Source organism: Octodon degus, unplaced genomic scaffold, assembly GCF_000260255.1.
Source record: "Octodon degus isolate 3935 unplaced genomic scaffold, OctDeg1.0 scaffold00010, whole genome shotgun sequence".
Classification (NCBI taxonomy): domain Eukaryota; kingdom Metazoa; phylum Chordata; class Mammalia; order Rodentia; family Octodontidae; genus Octodon; species Octodon degus.
This window is the reverse complement of record NW_004524586.1, coordinates 6,199,911-6,219,147: the sequence shown is the minus strand read 5'-3', so window position 1 is coordinate 6,219,147 and position 19,237 is coordinate 6,199,911. Positions and strand designations below refer to the sequence as shown.

Below are 19,237 nucleotides of genomic sequence, written 5' to 3'. Positions count from 1 at the left end.
GGGCTGGCATGACATGTGGTGCCAAGGATCAGACTTCAGTCCCTGTGCTTACCTAGCTTGCCTAAGTAGGTGCTTCAGTCCACTGAGCTATCTTGCCAGCCCTAGTTTTAGATTTTATATGATTGTTATTGTTTGTTTGAAACTGTTGTTTCAAATGACCTGTCTTCACACTCAGAAGTTTTTTCATGTATTTTGTCTGTCTGTTTCTAAGACTCAATTGTATTTTTATTTCATTTTTTAAAGTTTTCTGTTATTTTTTTTAGTAATGTTTAGTTCATTGTTGGATCTTTAATTCGTATCTTCAATTGTTTTCCTAATATTGAATTATCCATATATTCTTACATCTCATTGAATTTCCTTAAAAATCATTGTTTTGAATTCTTTTTATAGTAACTAATTGATATCCTTTTCTTTCAGTTCTGTTGTCATAAAATTATTGTGTTCCTTTGGAAGAATCATGTTACCTTGATTTTTTAAGCTCTTATGTCCTTAAAATAATATTTGCACATATGATAGATCAGTTGCCTCTACAAATTTTATAGGATGGTTCTTCTAATAAAAGACTCCACCTGAGGTACGTCCTAGAGGACTGGATAGGCTATGCTGGCTTTGATTTCTGGTGAGTACCACAGTGTAATGTCTATGTAGATTTTCTAGCATAATGACCATCACTTATACCTGTGAGTGTCTCAGCGGCCTTGGCTGCAGGAGCTCAAGGGATTATCTTCCATGTAATATGTAGTTCTCTTATGCAGGAGGGGTTTCACCAGTGTCTCCCCAGATCAGTATTGCTGGTTAATTTTAACCTCGATTGATAAGTACAACTGCAAATACAGAGCATCTATCCATTTCATAGTTCATATGAGCATGGGCACAATACAGTGTGCCTAGTAGTGGAGAGGAATGCCTGCCAATATATGGGGGGGCGGCAGTACTAGTGGACCCGCACAAAGCATCTGGGTGCCTGAAAGCTGTATGAGTACATAGTAGGACCTTAGGGGCTAAGCTAGAATGGTGGGATTCTTAGCTGCTTATGAGGGGTAAGGGAGGGTGAATGAGACTATCTATCTAGTTCTTCTGATCTTGCAGTCAGTCACTGAGGACAGACTACCTGTTGCCATGAGTACATGCATTGGAGGGGATTAGCTGCTTGGAAGCCTTGGAAGAGTAATCAGGGAGGCTATCCAGCTGCTTCCCCGGGACAGAGGAAGGTAGATAAGACAATCTGTCTGGTTCATGGGGGCAGGCCACCAAACTGCTGGGGTCAGTTGCTTCACAGGACAAAAGAGGAATAACTTCAACTGGCACTATGCAGCAGCAGCATGCGTGGAGGAGAGTATAATGTGGGCTGGGCTCTTTTTCTAAGCAAATTCAGTGGTGTGGTTTACCCATCAATACTGCAAGCTGATTTACTGTGGCCTATAAGTACATATTGTGTTAATAGGAATTTCTAGGTGCCTCCTGCTTATCATTTCCCTGAAAAGAGAAATTCTGCCTGGGTGTGTCTCTAGGCTCTCTGCTATCTCTGCCACATCCTCATGTACCTTGACATCCTATCTCAAACACTCTGGTAGAATGGCTACTGTTTTTTTTTTTCTTTGTTTTAATCCTGCTCATTTTTGAAAAATAACAAACATTTATTGGTGTCATTTAGGTATGTGCCAGATACATCTAGTTAACCATCTTACTGAAGTCACTCTGAATCAATTCTCTTCTTAATAGGAATAAAAATGACAACTGTCAAAATTCACTATAAGCCACTGATTCTGCTTTTTCACGAACTTTACCAAATGAATGCCAATGTGGTATATTCCTCATGGAGCCAACTTAAAGCTTTATGACCATTCACATGGGACTCTGAGTTTAGAAAGACCTCATACTTGGTTTATTGGTCTGTGCCTGTGGTCTTCAAATTATTAATACTTTTTAACAAGTGATCCCACATGTTGAGTTTTTGTTTCCACAGTTTATGAAGCTAGCTCTAATTTCTAATAATGATGTTTGAGCTATTTTCCTGTTTAAGATTGTTTCATTAAAATATACAGAAGATGATCAAATATCTGTCTAAGCTAGTGTAATTGGAGGTTCCCTCCAAAAAGAACTAAATTAAATAGCATTATTCAAAAGGATCCTGTTCTACTTCCAAAATGACAAAGGCTGAAATTTTTTTTTCAGATGATTACCTCATTAGTATTACCCAACTCTTTTATCCTAGATAATTAATCCAGTTAGTTCTCTGTTGATGGAATTAACACTTACAGGAGCCACACATTTGTTATGTACATTGTATTTTATCTGCATCATCCTTTTAATGCTTATAACAACCATGAATGCTTGGCATTATTCTGCCTTTTCAGCAGAAGGGTAAGACAAGGATCAAATTGCTTTGATAATCGATCTTGGATTTAAAGCTAGGTTGGTTTATTTATTTAGTTATTTATTTGGGGAGGCACTACTACCAGCTGTTTCCTACTTACAAGGAGATCTTCTTTTGTGCTTAAGACCAATATTTAGATCCATTTGATCCCTATCTCTCAGTCTTAACCTCTTTCACTCCCTTTGTGCTATCTCTAATCTTCTCCTGTATTTATATTTTGTTTGTTGGTTGGTTGGTTAGTTTGAAGTCATATACTACTTCTACACTTAGGTTCCCCTTTCTTATTGATTTTGTAAACTTACTGAAAAATTATATTTTGTTCTTCTATGTCCTAAACATTTTCAACATGTACTTTCTTGTCTTTTGCAATTTTATGACTTTGACATAATCTAGCAAACAAAACCATGTATGAGCTAACCAGCATGCCAGAAAGTGATGACTGTTTTGCCTACAACATAGAAAATATTTTTCTCAAGTATAAACTGCAGCTTGGATATTATATTATTGAGCTTTCAATAAACAAAGCCAATTAGAAACGTAGAATTGGTGTCTTTCCTACATTGAGTTTTCAAATATTTGTTAAATACACTATTAATATTTTTAAAGAAAATATTTGATGTTAGTATTCAATCACTTAAAGTCTATTCAATGAAATTTCTGTTGATTATAGTAAATGTTCTTGCATACCTGGCCTTCTTTGTCTCACCTGGACTGTCATGACTCAGTTAACTAGTCTTCCTGCATATAACCCATCTCAGTTTTTAATCCCTTGTCATGACAACTAATTATTTTGCTAAAATGCCCATCTAATTATATCATTCCTTTATTAAAAATAGTGATTAAGTCAGTAGCTATTTTTTGAATACTTGTGTGTACTAGGCAGCTAAGAGAATAGCAATACCTGGAGAATAGGCAGGCCTAAGGATACTATCATAGAGATTCTATTGTAGAGATAACCTCCTATTTTTACACTGTAAGATCAACTTTTTAGGACAGTATGTAAGACATGTTAGGATCTGGGTTTCATTTACTTTTCAGGTTTTGTTTTTGTTTTTGTTTTTTTTGCTCCAAATGCCTTCAGTGCAGGTTTGGCTGGCTTGAGTTGTGGGGATCGAACCACAGCAACCTGAGCCTGACTGCTTTGTTGAAGCAGCCACTTAAAGAACTGAGCTAAGGGGCAGGCTCCCAACTTTTCAGCTTTATCTCTCTGTTTTTTCTTCACTGATCTTTGGCATATTGTGTTCCAATTGAAGCAACTATAGCTTTTCCCCACTATATAAACTTTCATGCTATTATTTTTTCCCCTTGGTATGTTTCATTCCCTGTTCCATCTTAGGAAATTTTACCTCTCATTTAAAGTTGAATTCCAGTGCTGATCTTTTAATTACTAAGCCATTCTTAACATAGTTCCCCACTCAATCTAACAACTGTGAATGGAAATTTTCTTCTTTCCCTTTCCATGCTTGCTTTTTGAAACCATGATTCATTCTTCAATACTAAATTTAAAAATATACAAGAAAAGTAAAAGTAGTGGGAAGATAAGGAATTACAAACTCCATTAACAAACTGAATGCAACACTATAAGTCACCTACCAATATTATTTGTAGATTCATTGTTTTCAATCAGCTGATAAATATAGGAACAATATGCCATTCTCAAAAGGATTTATAATGTATAATAATAAGGATTTATAATATAATTATGTACATGAAACTCTAGTGAACAAGAGAAAAGACTAGGTAATGGAATGATAATTTTTAGGCACAGACTAAATCATACTTATAGAAGGCACATAAATAATCTTTTGTCTTGGCTGCCTAAAATATTGAAGCCTATATGATACCTCCACTTCTTTCAAGATTCAAGCCCACTTTTCCAAATGGTTTTCCCTGGCCACTTTTTGTAGCCATCTGTCATCTTATGTGTTTCTTCTTTGTACTTGTCCCCAGTGTGAGACACTAGCGTGTGAGATTTGTGGAAGCAGAGACATTATCTTATTCCCTGCTCTGTCTCTAAAACCTAATGTGCCTCACGGTATACAGCAGATGCTGGATAATGATTGTTGAATAAAGAAATTAAAAAGATTGGTGAAGACTAGAGGCCTCATCAGACTAATTTATTGCATAAGGAGAACATACTTCTTGTTCTCTTGAAGTGCTAATCCCTTCCACCTCTGCCTTTCAGTTTGTTCATCTTTTGTGGTTCATGTTAAGTCTCATTTCACCTGTAAATTTTAAGTGACTTTCATTTATCTCTGAACTCCAATGATTTTATCATGCCCTATCTCAATCTCATCAACTTTTAGTGTGCTTTAAATCCTTCTAAATTTATTTTAGAGGATTATATTATCTCTCTGCATAAATACCTTGACTGATTAAAGCAAGTCAAACAATGTTTATTGAGCTATATTGTTCGAATATGTGCTAACTTCTGAACATCTAATGTTGAACTCTCTGAGCTCATATCTGTAAAATAAGAGAATGCTGAAACTATCCTGGGCTTTTTTTCTGATACTGTGGAATTAACCAGGGATCTTTACACTGAGCTACATCCCCAGCCCTTTTTACTTTAATTTTGAGACAGAGTCTCATGAATTCACCTGAAATCCCATGCTGGACGTGACCTTGCAAACCTATTGCCTCACACTCCCAGAATGATGGATGACGTTATAGCCAGTGCCCCCATGGCCAGCTAGATTATCTTTTCTTAGAGTATATTCTAAGGAACACTAATTCTGTAGCATGTTAATAGATATACCCTGAAAAAAAAATAAAACCATTGTTAAATAAATTTGTGAATCTTTGTGTTTTAGTTACTTTACTTGTTGCTGAGATAACATACTCAACACCCTAAGTTAAAGGAGAAAACTTATTTTGGTCAGGTTTTAGAACTTTCAATTCATAATTGGCTGACTCCAAAGAAGGGTGGCATGGCAGAGGAACATCACAGAGGAGAAACGGTTTGTTACATGCAGAACGCAATAAGGCAGCAAATGGCAAGTATCAACCCTCTTTTTGTTGCTTACAGCCCATCCTGGCCCCCTCCCTGAGGGTGGAGGGTATGCACACCCAGGGTAGGTAGAGCATCCTTAATCCTAACTCCACATCCCTGATCCCAGCATCCCCCACATGCTAGATCCAATACACCCTAAATATAACTACCTCTAAAAAGTCCCACTTATGACTGCACGAGGCTTCGGGAAGATATCTAGATAAAAGCCATAATACTTTGTATTAATTCATGCTTTTCATTGTGGTATGCTCAGGCTAAAATGTACTGCCAATTTCTAGGGGACACCCCATGGGATGAGTGTTCCACGCACATGCTTTGAAAAACTGTTACACCAAATGGTCATTAGCATTCCTCCCATTTCTAAAAAGTCAAAATACTGACTCGCTTGCCCAAGGCCACATGGCTGCAGTGTTAACAGATTATACTGAAATTAGTTCTCTTAGACATTTGTTACACACAAATTCATTTTCATTTGTAATAGCAAAAGATTAAAAACAATTTACTGGTTTTTTAGTAGAGAATTGGCTAGGTGAAAATCATATGTGTGTAAAAGAATATTAATGCAAATTTAAAAGATAGAGAAGTCTTTTGGCCCTAGTATGAAACTAACTCCAAGATACGTTGCTTATAGAGGAAAGGGATAATTAAGAACAATGTGTATAGAATGTTACCTTGTGTTTAAAAATATATGGGGAAAATATATGTTTTACTTATAGGTGCATAAAAGCACTAACATACAGGAAACTGATAACATTTTTTTGTGTCTAGGAGAAAAATGAGATCACCAAGACATAGAAATAAGAAGGAGATGTCTCACTATATAGCCTTGATTCTTCTTTTATTTTTAAGCAACATTAATATATTAACTATTCAAGAGCTAAAATTAAAATGAGAAGTACTCCCTGGAAACTTTGATGCAATGGTAACTTTGAAAAAAGCTTGACTTACATTTTGTACATCTCTAGTTCATGAGTCCAGGTTTTCTGCTGCTTCTGTTTAGCTTCTTGATGCTTCCTTTGAAGGAGGTAATTCCCTTTCCCTTCACTGCCTAACTACTTCCTCCCATGCCTCAGCTTTCATGCTGCCTTCGGATCTAATGGGGAGGTACTGGGCCATGGTAGTTTGTGGCAGACAGGGTCATGCAACCTGGAAGGAAGGTTAGTTGCTCAGATTCAAGGTAGATGTCTTGAGGCCAAGTCTTGGGTTCTAGTCCAATTCATTCTATTTCTTTTTTTTTATATTTTTTTTATGAGAGAGAGAGAGAGAGAGAGAGAGAGAGAGAGAGAGAGAGAGAGAGAGAGTGGTATGTGTGTGTGGCCAGCTCAGCCCACCAGGGGGCGGGGCTGGCTGGCATGTGGTGCTGGGGGATTGAACCGTGGTCCCTTGATGCTTTGCCAAGCTTGTTCTAAGTAGGTGCTTTAGACCACTGAGCCATCTCTCCAGCCCCTCATTCTATTTCTTTCTTGCATTTCAACTTTTTCCTCTAGAAAATTGCAGTAATGGGACCCATTTCAGGAAGATTTTGAGGGTCAATGAAACTACTGATTCCATGTAGGTGGAAAAGAGAGATTAGCTGCAGATAGAAAATTATTCAAGAGGCATTCAATGACATGCCATGTAATAACATTTTTGCACGGTCTTTAGTTGTACTACTATCTCGGTCCACATCTTCATAAAGCTCAGGAACCTCATTTTGAGTGTAAAAAAGATGTTAAGGGTTAACTGACATGAGAAACCTAAGAATGGCCTCATCTCAAACAGGCTGCCTTCGCCAAGGGCTTTCTGTGAACAAGAGAAGCCGTGGTGTACCAATAGTACCTTTTAATGTTTGTTGTTTTAGTAATGTAGACTAATATTAGAAATCAAACTTTTAATTACTTTAGAGTCTTTAGAAGAAGATTCAGTAATGAGTTCAATGACCTTGGGCCAACAATTTTACCTCTTCCTATTTCAGTCAGGTTTCATGTCTGTATATGAGAAGGCCCTTAAAGCTATGTAGTCCTTTCCACTTCTAAGATAAGAAAACTATACAAAATAATTAGAAATGGAGGTGAATAGGATAATCCCAGGCATTTGTACAAATATGCATTCATACTGTGTCCTCAAATTTTAGAAAATAAATTTGCACAGAGAAGATTCTGTTTAGAAAATCTACAAGGTCAGCTCCTCCTTAATTCATAAACAAATGACTATTCTTTGATTTCCAAACAACCTACCTGGTAGCCAAGAATTAAATCAGTTGCAAACAGAAGAAATTATTGTTAATGCTGTTATAGCCAAATTTTAATTGAAAAAAGATATTGTACATTTCAGCAGGTAATAAATGCTCCTTTTCAATGTTTATTTTTATTAGCGCATACTTACAGGACACAAAGATTACATTCCTTGTGGAACATAAACTAATGTTCTATGGAAATTAGTGTGGAAGTACCTCCTAAAACTAGAAATTCCACTTTACTCAGCTTTCTCTTGTTTAGGTATCTTCTTAAAATACTAACAATACTAATTCTTCTTTCCTCTTCCTTCCATAACTCCCTCAGTCTCTTAACTCTCTTCCCTTTGCAAAAGACCTATATTCCTGTGTCCTATTATCTGTCTTTATTTTGTTCTTTATATTTTAGGGTCTTGTATATGATAAACCATGTAATATTTAAACTTGGGTGACCAATTTATTTCACTTAATATTACAGTCTGGGTATGCATCCATTTCCTATAAAAGACTCAAGTTTGTCTTTTCTGTGGCAGAATAGTACTGCAATGTGTATGGATATTATGTTTTCATTATTCATTTATCTGTTCATGAAGGCCACTTTCAAGATTTAGCTATTGTGAATTGTGTTGCTATAAACATGGGTATACCTGTATCACTGTAATATGATGTCTTTAAGTCTTTTAGGAAGATACCTAGAAGGAGAAAACTGAGTCAAATGGAATTTCTAGTTTTGTTTTTTGGAGATACCTCCATATTTTTTCCATAGCAGTTATATTAGTTTACATTTCAATTAACTATATAGAAGGGATCCTTTTTCCTACAGTCTTGATTTGTTATTATTTGATTTCTTGATAAAGCCAATCTTTCTGAAATAAGATGAAATTCCAGTATTATTTTTATTTGCAATTTTATTCTTTTGCATTTACTTAAGTAAGTATTGTTAGCTAATATGTGGTCTATTTTGGATAAAGCTCCATGTGCTGCCTAAAAATGTGTACTCTGTTGTTTGGCAAAACACACTGCACATATTTATTAAGTTCATTTATTTGAAGCTTTGGTTCAACTCTGATATTTATTTGTTGATTTTTGTTTTCTGTCTAGCTGATCTGCTTGTGACTATGGAGTATTGAGGTTCCTCACTATAATTGTGTTGAGGTTCATTTGATTTTTATGTCCACTTTATTTTATGAAGTTTGGTGCACTGGTATTCAATGCATGTATGTTAATAATTGTTACATCTTCTGGTGGAGTTGTTCCTTTAACCAACATGTAGTTACCTTCTTTGGTTCTCCTGAACAATTTTGGCTTAAAGTTTACTCTTCTGAAAATAGAATAAGAATTCCTTCTTATTTTTTGGTTCCCATCACATGAAATATTTTTTCTATCCTTTGTAGTTTATAGATTTCTTTTTGGGTCAAATGTTGGTTTTATATACATTATGCTGTTAGATTTTGGTTTTGATTCATTCTGTCAATCTTTGACTTTGGTTGAGGAATCAAAACCAATCACAATGAGAGTTATTACAGAAAGGTATCGCCTTATTTCTGTTATTGCACTTTTTTCTGTTACTGATTCCTTTTTTTCCCTGTTCTTTAACTTCTCACCTTGCCTGGTTTCCACTCATGTCTTAGTTACTTTCCCAACATTAAATCACAATTCCTGACACCCACAGTTTAAAACAAAAAAGATTTATTTTGATTCACAGTTTATAAAAGTTTCAGTCCATAGTTGGGTGGCTCCAAGGCAGAGCTACATGATGGAGGAGTACTTTCATGGCATGTGGCCAGAAGGGAGAGACGGAGGCAGAGGCAGAGCCAGAGACAGACACAGACACAGACAGCAAGAAAGAGACAGATAGGGGAAAGGCAAGGAAGATATATCCTTTCAGGCCACACCCTCAGTGACCCATCTCTCTCAATCAGGCTTCAATACAGAAGAGATAGCTATAATTATAAACATGAAGACAAACAAATATTGGCATCTAGTAAATATCTATTAAATACAACTATTTCTCCATTTACAATAGAAAATATTGAATATTAATAGCATAGATTTAATTATCTGAAGATTAACAAAGCTAGAAAAGATAGAGGGGGTAGGAAACAGGAGGATAAAAAAATAAAAGTGGAAAAATTAATTAATGGAAAATGAATAGGAGGACAGAAAAGTAAGATAAAATATTTTGTTAAGGAGTAAAATTTAATAGGAATTTTTTAAGGGAACAAAAAAAGAAAAAGGATCAAAATAAATGGGAAAAATAAGAAGGAAATAACTTAAAAAGAAAAAAAAGGAAGGAACTCAGAGTAACTAGTCTTCTCAGAAGAGACCAGATACACAGAGCAGAGGTACCTGGACAGAACTCAGGGGAACTAGACTGCATACAAATTCCCAGTTTATGATCAGTTTTGTTATATAACTATAATCTTTCTTCCTATGCTCTATAGTAAAAAAACACTAGTTACCAAGTTTATCAATTTCTAAATTTTTCTTCATGTTATTATGATTGCTAATTGCTACTACTGTAACTAGGATATCATATCTGTCTTAATCACTTGGTGTCCTTTGGGTACTAATATTGGGAAGCACTGGGGTAACACGCTCACCAAAGCCCTACACCGATAGACAAAGGACAGTATCAAATGGAAACCAATATCCCACATTAAATCAATAGAGAAGGCAGGATCTCAGCACAGACACAAACCAAGAATCTCCTACACAGAGAAGAGATCCCTAAGAACATACTCTTCCTAGAGTGGCTCTGATAGTAGTGATATAGCGAGCTACTATCAACATTTCACAAGAATTACCACAGAAATCAAAATAAAGAATTCTTTATTTTGACAAAATGACAAGATGAAGGAACAAAATGCAATCTCAGGCCCCCACCCAAAACAAATCCAGGAGACATCAGCATAGAAGAAATTGGAAGCCACACTCCTGAAATCTCTGAAATGATTGCAACCGAAATAAAGAAACAACTCCAGATGGCTTGGAGGAAATAATATCAGAAATAATCTCTCAGGTAAAAAACAATAAAAGAAGTGCTAACTATAATGAAAGAATTGCTGAGCATATCTAAAAAAGACATAGATAAAAAAATAGGGGAGCACAGATAAATGATGTTAACATTAAATAACAATATAGGAAAGAAATAGAATGCATAAAACAGATTCAAAACATATCCAGGAAATTAAAAAATTCCATTAAAGGCTGGCAAAACCATTTCAATGAAATTGAAGATGGACTTTCAGACCTTAGAGAATCATTACAGTTAGTCACCAGGAAAAGGAACATCTCTTAAAAGCAAAAAGGAACCAGGAAATAATTCAACAGGATAATGTAATGCAAACATGAACAACATAAGACTGACAAGTGTCGATGAAGAACAAGGAGTTAACACAAATGACATAAAAAGAATATTTGCAGAAATAATGGAAGAAAACTAACCAACATAGGGAAAGAATAATACATACAGAGAAGTGAGGCATATATAACTCCAAATAACATCAACCAAAATAAATCTACACTCAGATACATAATAATCAAGATCCAAAAAATTTAGCACAAGAACAGCATACTAAAAGCTGTTAGAGAAAAGAAACAGATCGCATTTAAAGGAAAGTCCATCAGAATCACAGCAGATTTGTCAACACCAACCATCAAGTCAAGAAAAGCCTGAAGCGAAATATTTCAAATCCTAAAAGAAAACAAATTCCAACTCAAATTCATATACCCTGAAAATCTCTCCTTTGAAATTAATGGAGAAGTAAAATATTTCCATGACAAAGAACAATGAAAGAAATCCATAACCAAACCAACACTGCTAAAATACTGAAAGATATTCTAGAAAGAGATTTAAAATGACCATAACTCCAAGAACAACAACAGAAAGAAACCACCGAACAGCACAAACAATTAAACACAGAAGAAAAGTAGGGAACCAACATCAGAAAAATAACATAACAAAGATAGGCCAACTCATAGCAATTGTATCCACCAATGTAAATAGGCTTAATTCACCACTTAAAAGAAATAGACTAGCAGAGTAAATCAAGAAACAAAAATCCAACAATATGCTGTATTTGAGAAACACATTTAACTCATAGGCTGAAAGTGAAAGGTTGGAAAACAATATTCCATGTGCCAGAAATTCAGAAAAAAGCAAGGGTTGCTATTCTGTTTGCAGACAATGTGAATTTCAAACCAAGAATGATCAAGAAGTTATGAGATAAAGAAATTCACTACATATTTGATAGGAGAAAACTTCAAGAGGAAGAAATAATCATACATATGTATTTTGCCCCAAATATGGGAGCACCCAACTATATAAGACAAATTGTTGGTGGTGCTGGTGGTTAAGTTCTGTAAATTGTTTTTAATTCTTTTTGAACTTTTCTCCTGGTCTTCTGTTAGCCTTTCTGCCAGTCGCTTCTTCAATCCCTTCATTTTCCTGGTTCGTAGTTTGCTTAGGTCTTGTTTCTGCATATGAATCCTTCTGTAAGTTGCACCAAAAGTATCCTGAGACATATTTTTCTTCTTCTTTGGCTTGAGAGCTTTGGGCATTTTCATAGATAACTATAAAGGTCATCTGAAGACAGGTATGTCCTCCTCAGAACCAGGTCCAATTAAGGTCCCATCTCTTCCAACTCAATTTGTGGTGTACTGTAGCCAGATTTCTTCAAGAGCAACTTATAGCTGTGAAAGTAAACCTTCCCCTCCAGAGCAGTGAAGTGCAGAACATACTCTAACCCAGCCGGGTGGATATTTGCCACGGTGGGGCCTCTGAAGAAATCAATCAGAAGGCTTTTCAGCCTTCTATAGTCTTTCGTCACATCAAAATCATCACCAGCAAATATTAACATGGGTTTCTCCCACCTCAGGACATTTACTGTTCTTAATAGCTTTTAGAGGCACAAATTTCTCAATACCTGATTCAATCATATCCAGCACATGGTAGTCATCCATACGACCATTACAGATTATTGGGATGCTTCTTATTATGGGATCCAAACATGAATAAAGAACAACCTGATTCTTTGAAAAGAATTCCAGAGATGTCTGATCTTCAAATGATCTTGTAATATTTTTCTTTTTCTACAGAACTCCATATGTTTTTTTCAGTGCATACACATCTTTCAGGACTAGGATCACTTTTGCATTTGCATTTCCCCCTTTAATTAGCATGGTATTTTTAATATTTTCACTAAGTTTTGATTCTCTCTTCTCAAGGTATCTCTTGGCTCTTTTTGTTTTGGGCTTTACAACTCAGTCCAAGGTGTCCATCACTACCACAGCTCAGTCTAGCCAATACATGTCTATAAGACAAATTTTAAAAGACATGAAAAATCGAATGACCAATGCAATAGTCTTAATGAAAAACCTTAAAACTCCATTATCTCAAAAAGATATATCAACTAGACAAAAAATTAGCAAAGAGGCAATAGAACTAAATAAAACTTTTGAACAAATGAGCTTAGTGGATATTAACAGAGTGTTCCATGCAACATCATCTGAAGGCACATTCTTTTCAGCTGCACATGGGATATAGTCTAAAATAGACCACATACTAGACCATAGATCATGATAAAGTAAATGCAAGACAACTTAAATTGACAGCCATTGCAGTACATTGAGCTCCATAAAGACAGCACCATGGCAAATAAGAGCCAGATGGGCACTGGGAAACTCTGTACCTTGCTAAGGAAAACAAGTAAACATGAGCAAAGAAGATCCTGAGAATCTGAGAGGTAAGATATCATCATATGAATTCTTTGTGCAAACTTGCTGAGAGGAGCACAAGAAGAAACACCCAGATTCTTCTGTTAACTTCTCAGGGTTTTCTAAGAAGTACTCAGAGAGGTAGAAGGCCATGTCTGCTTTTTTTTTTTAAAAAAAAGGAAAATTTGAACATATGGCAAAGGTGGACAAAGCTCATTATGGAAGAGAAATGAAAACTTATATTCCTCCTAAAGGAGAAACAAAAAAGAAATTCAAGGATACCAATGCACCCAAGAGGCTTCCTTTGGCCTTCTTCATGTTCTGTTCTGAGTATCACCCCAAAATCAAACAGCCTGGCCTCTCCATTGGTGATGTTGCATGGGATAATATGTGGAATAATACTGCAGCAGATGACAAGCAGCCATACGAGAAGAAGGCTGCTAAGCTGAAGGAGAAGTATGAAAAGGACATCGCTGCCTACCGGGCTAAAGGAAAACCTGATGCAACAAAAAAGGGAGTCATCAAGGATAAAAAAACGAGTAAAAGAAGGAAGAGGAAGAGGATAAGGGAGATGAGGAGGAAGAAGATGAAGAGGAGGAAGAGGATGAGGAGGATGAAAAGGATGCTGATGAATTAGTTAGTTCTAGTGCAGTTTTTTTTTTCTTGTCTACAAAGCATTTAACCCCCCCTGTATACATCTCACTTCTTTTGAAGGAAAAAAAAATTGAAATGTAAAGATGTGTAAGATTTGTTTTTAAACTGTACAGTGGTTGGTTTTTTTGTTTGTTTGTTTTGTATACTTAACACACTACTGAATGTGTCTTTAGATAGCCCTGTCCTGGTGGTATTTTCAAAAGCCACTAACCTTGCCTGGTACAATATGGGGGTTGTAAATTGGCATGGAAATTTAAAGCATGTTCTTGTTGGTGCACAGCACAAATTAGTTATATATGGGAATGGTAGTTTTTCATCTTAAATTGTCTCTGATGCAGCTTATATGAAATAAATGTTGTTCTGTTAACTGATTACCACTCTGTAATTGCAAAAAAAAAAAAAAAAGTTGCAAATGTTTTGTTGACATCCTGCATGCATCTAAGTATATACAATTTTTTATTTAAAAAGAACCAATTTATCCCACACATATTATTGTACCATAGTGCAGTGAAATTGGAAATAAACAACAAAAGAAACTGCATAAAATCCCCATAGACACATGCAAATTTTTAAATTAATTTTATTGAGAAACATAGCAATATAACAGTTTTAAAACCGATTAGTAGGACAGTTTCAATAATTCATATGTTGCATATTGTTGTCTTTGTAGTGGTTAATCATAGTAAAAGATGCAGACATGATATCCTGTCCAAACACTCAATATAAATCTTGCTTCTCATTGAATTAAGACAAAGCAGCTCTATATCTATCCTAACTATTTTGTATATACAGATACAAAATTGTCCTTCATTTATTTGTCAGAGATGGATATTCCATTGTCATTTAAATATTGTATGTGTGTGAATTCAGCAAAATAATCCAATATACTCCAGTGGTCCATAATAGTAGTGGGATATCCATAGGACTGGCAATGTCAGAAGTTGTTGACTTGAGCCTTTTACAGCTCAACATACTAATATGGCTTTACTTTATACCTCGTTTTTATACTTTTCTGCTGGATGGTTAAGACCAAGATAAAGCAAGACCTATATAACAAGAAATGTAACTTTTGTATTTGACAAAGTCAGTCAAATCCCCTCAGGATTTACCCTAAAACCCTGTACCGCAGTTTGTAGATCCTTTGTCAGTGTCAGCCATGTTGATGAGTCACGGCCATTGCTTGACCAATTTGTTCTCTGTGAAAGCCTGAGAGAATGTTTTCTCTCCAAAATACATGGAAATTAAATAACACTCTCTTCAGCAACAAATGGGTCACCAATGAAATTGAACAAGAAATTAAATAATATCTACAATCCAATGAAAATTCAAACACAACTTACCAGAATTTGTGGAATGCAATGAAGCCAGTTGTCAGAGGGAAATTTATAGTGATGAACTCACTCGTTAGGAAAGCAAAATGAGAACAAATAAGTACTGTAATGCTGCACATCAAGCTTTTAGAAAAAGAAGAGAAAATCAAGCTGAAAGGAAGAAATTATAAAGATCAGATGAGAAATTAATATAATTGTAAGAAAACAATACAAAGAATTAATGAATCCAGGAGTTGGTTCTTTGAAAGATTAAAATATAATTGATAAAACCCTAGCCAACCTCATCAAAAAGAGGAAAGAAAAATATTCCAAATTCAAGCAATAAGGAATGAAAAGGGTGAAAGTACTAGAGATCCTATGGAAATTCAGAAGATCATCAATACCTGCTTCAAAAATCTTACTCTCATAGAATGAAAACACAAAAGAAATGAACATATTTCTAGATAAGTACAAGTTACCAAAACTGAATAAAGAAGATGTAAAAATTCTGAATAACCCAGTATCTGTGAATAAAATTGAAAATGTAATTAAAAAAAAAAACTTACCAACAAAGAAAAGCCCAGGTCCTGATGGATTCACAGCTGAATTCTAGAAGAAATTTAGAGATTTAATCCCATTACTCCTCAAACTCTTCAGTGAAATTGAAAAGGAAGCAATACACCCTAATTCATTTCTAGAGGCAAGTTTCACACTGATACCAAACCAGATAAGAACATAGATGCAAATTTATCCACTAAAACACTAGCAAATAGGATGCAAGAAATCATTAAGAATCACACACCATGAACAGGTAGGATTCAACCCAGGGATGTAAGAATGGTTCAATATATGCACATCTATAAATGTAAATACCATATCAATCGAGTCAGAAACCAAAACCATTGATTATTTCAATAGGTTCAGAAAAATCTTTTGACAAAATCCAATACTCATTCATCATAAAAACCTGCAAAAAAATTGAAATAGATGGCCTATACCTCAGTCTGATAAAAGCCATCTATGACAAACCAACAGCCAACAACACTATAAATGGAAAAAAACTGAAAGCTTTTACTCTAAAGTCAACTACATGACAAGGATGTTGACTGTCACCACTCTTATTTAATATAGTTCTGGAAAAATTAGCCAGAATCACTAGACAAGTGAGAGAAATAAAAGGAATAGGAATTGGAAAGAAAGAAGCTAAGCTATTATTATTTGCAGATAGCAGGTTACTCTACATGGAAAACCTAAAAAGTTCCACCAAGATACTCCTAGAATTAATAAACAAATACAGTAGCTAGCATGATATAAACTCAACACCCCAAATCAATAGCATTCTTTTATAAAAACAACAAACTTAGAAAGAAATGAGAGAAACAACGTCTTTCACAATAGCATCCAAAAAAAACGAAATACTTAGGAATTAATCTAACAAAGGAAATAAGAGATCTATACAATGAAAATTAGAGTATGTTAAATAAAAAAAGAGATCGAAGAAGACTACAGAAATTGGAATATATTCCTTTCTCCTGGATAGGAAGAACCAACATTGTGAAAACGGTTATACTCCTAAAATTGCTATACAGATACAATGCAATCCCTATTAAAATACCATCAGCATACCTCACAGATCTTTGAGAAAATATTCCTAAAATTAATTTGGAACCGCAGAAAACCTACAATAGCAAAGGCAATCCTGGGCAACAAAGGCAAGACAGGAGGCATTACAATCCCTGGCTTGAAATTATACTACAAAGCTATTGTGATAAAATCAGCATGGTACTGGCAAAAAAAAAAAAAAAAAAAAGATTGGAGGATCAGTGGAACAGATTAGAAGATGTAGACATAACTAGAAGCACACTCACCTTATCTTTGATCAGGTGCCAAACAGGTTCACTGGAAGAAAGATAGCCTCTTTAACAAATGGTGCTGAGAAAACTGGCTTTCCACATCCCCAAAACTAAAACTAGATCTATGTGTATCACCACGCACTAAACTAAAATCAAAATGGATTAAAGATATGAACATTAAAATAGAAACACTAAATCTACTGGAATAGAAAGTAGTGGAAATCTTTGAAGACTCAGGGGTAGCCAGAGACTTCATGGACAAAAAACAAACTGCATGGGAAATACTTTGAGAATCAACAACTGGGACCCCTTCTTATTGAGAAGTTTCTGCACATCAAAAGAAATTACAAAGTGAAAGGACAATCTACAAATTGGGAAAAAATTTTAACCAATAGTTACTCAGAAAAAGGGCTTCTATATAGAATATAAAAAGAATGTTTAAAAATCAGGTCCCCAAAATTCAAAGATTCAATCCCCAAAATGGACATGTTAGATGAATAAGCATTTCTTAGAGGAAAATAAAAAGTGGCAAATAGATACATGAAAAAATGTTCCACAATACATTTGAGAAATGTAAATTAAAATGACACTGAGATTCCATCTCACTCCAAGAAGAGTGGCTATCATAAAGAAATCAATAACAAATGCAAGAGAGGCTGTCGGGGAAAAGGAGAACTTCTCCACTGTTGGTGAGAGTGTAAACTAGTACAACCTCTATGGATATCAGTGTGGAGACGCCTCAAAAAACCAGAATTGGAAATCCCATTCAACCCAGCTATTCCCCTCCTGGGTATTTTCCCAGAAGAACTGAAAACATCATACCACATACAGTGATATATGTGCACTCATATTTATAGCAGCACAATTTGTCATAGCTAAATCTTGGAGAAAAAACAAATGTCATCAACTGAGGAGTGGGAAAATAAGATGTGGTGTTTTTATATAATGGAGCCTTACTCAGATATAAAAGATAAATTTGAGGCTTCTATAGGTAAGTGGATGCAACTAGAGGCTGTACTCATAAGTGAAATAAATCAGACCCACATATGTAAACATTGTATTGTCTCCCTAGTGTAAGAACCTGAAAGAATAAATAAAATCTGAAAGATGCAATGGATATAGTAAAACAGAAGGAAACTGAACATAAGGAATAAAACTCAGTTGAGATAAGGAAGGGGAAAAGATAGGAAAAAAGGAAAGGGGAAAAACCATGTAAGTATATAGACAGGATAGCTAAGATGATTGTACTACTTATTTCTATCAGTTTTTTGCAGGTAGCAGTTAATGCTTAAAATGTTTACTTTGATTGATTTTATATACTAGTATCCAAAATCAGAGCAACTATATTGCTCTAAGATAGCAATGTGCACTATAATAACCACAGTGGAATATCTTTCATCTTGTTTTTTTAAATGGTATCATTTCTAATGTCTTCTCTAATATTTTATAGTCTCTAAAATAAATTTAAAAAATTAAAGACAAGGAAAAATCTCAAGGTTTATGAAAAGCAAGAGTTAATGTTTTAACTATTTGATCAGTTTTACATGCCTATATCTGGTAGTCTGAGAAGCAAAGTTGATGATAACAATATGTAATATAACAGCCATTGTTAATTTCTTATTCTTGTTTTGAAATCCTATACCACTTTTTTGTCTTATGGAGCTTTGTTTTTGTCTTTATTCTTCTTACTTGTTTTTTGTCTTTAGAATAAAAAAGAGAGGGTTAACGAGATAGCTCAGTGGACTAAAATACCTGTTTAGGCAAGTGCAGGGACTGGGGTTCAATCCCCGGAACCACATGCCATGCCAGCCCCAGGTACATGCACTGAGCTGGCCACCAAGTCTGGATGTGGTGGCACATGCCTGTAATCCCAGCACTGGGGAGGCTGAAAACAGGAGGATCACTACAAGTCTGATCTGCAAAGTGAGACCCTGTACCAAATACAGAGAAAGAAAGAAAGAAAGAAAGAAAGAAAGAAAGAAAGAAAGAAAGAAAGAAAGAAGAAAGAAAGAGAGAGAGAAGGAAGAAAGAAAGAAAGAGAAGGAAGGAAGAGAAGGAAGGAAGAAAGGAAGGAAGGAAGGAAGGAAGGAAGGAAGGAAG

The 19,237-nt window shown here is 35.1% G+C and overlaps 1 protein-coding gene and 1 pseudogene across 1 annotated transcript in view; one reads left to right on the top strand and one right to left on the bottom strand.

Annotated features, from left to right (window-relative positions):
• LOC105741286 overlaps nt 1-12,885 on the bottom strand; it is a 39,934-nt pseudogene extending 27,049 nt beyond the window's left edge.
• Hpse2 (heparanase 2 (inactive)) overlaps nt 1-19,237 on the top strand; it is a 905,948-nt gene that overhangs the window by 692,886 nt on the left and 193,825 nt on the right. The gene's annotated exons all lie outside the window — the stretch shown is intronic.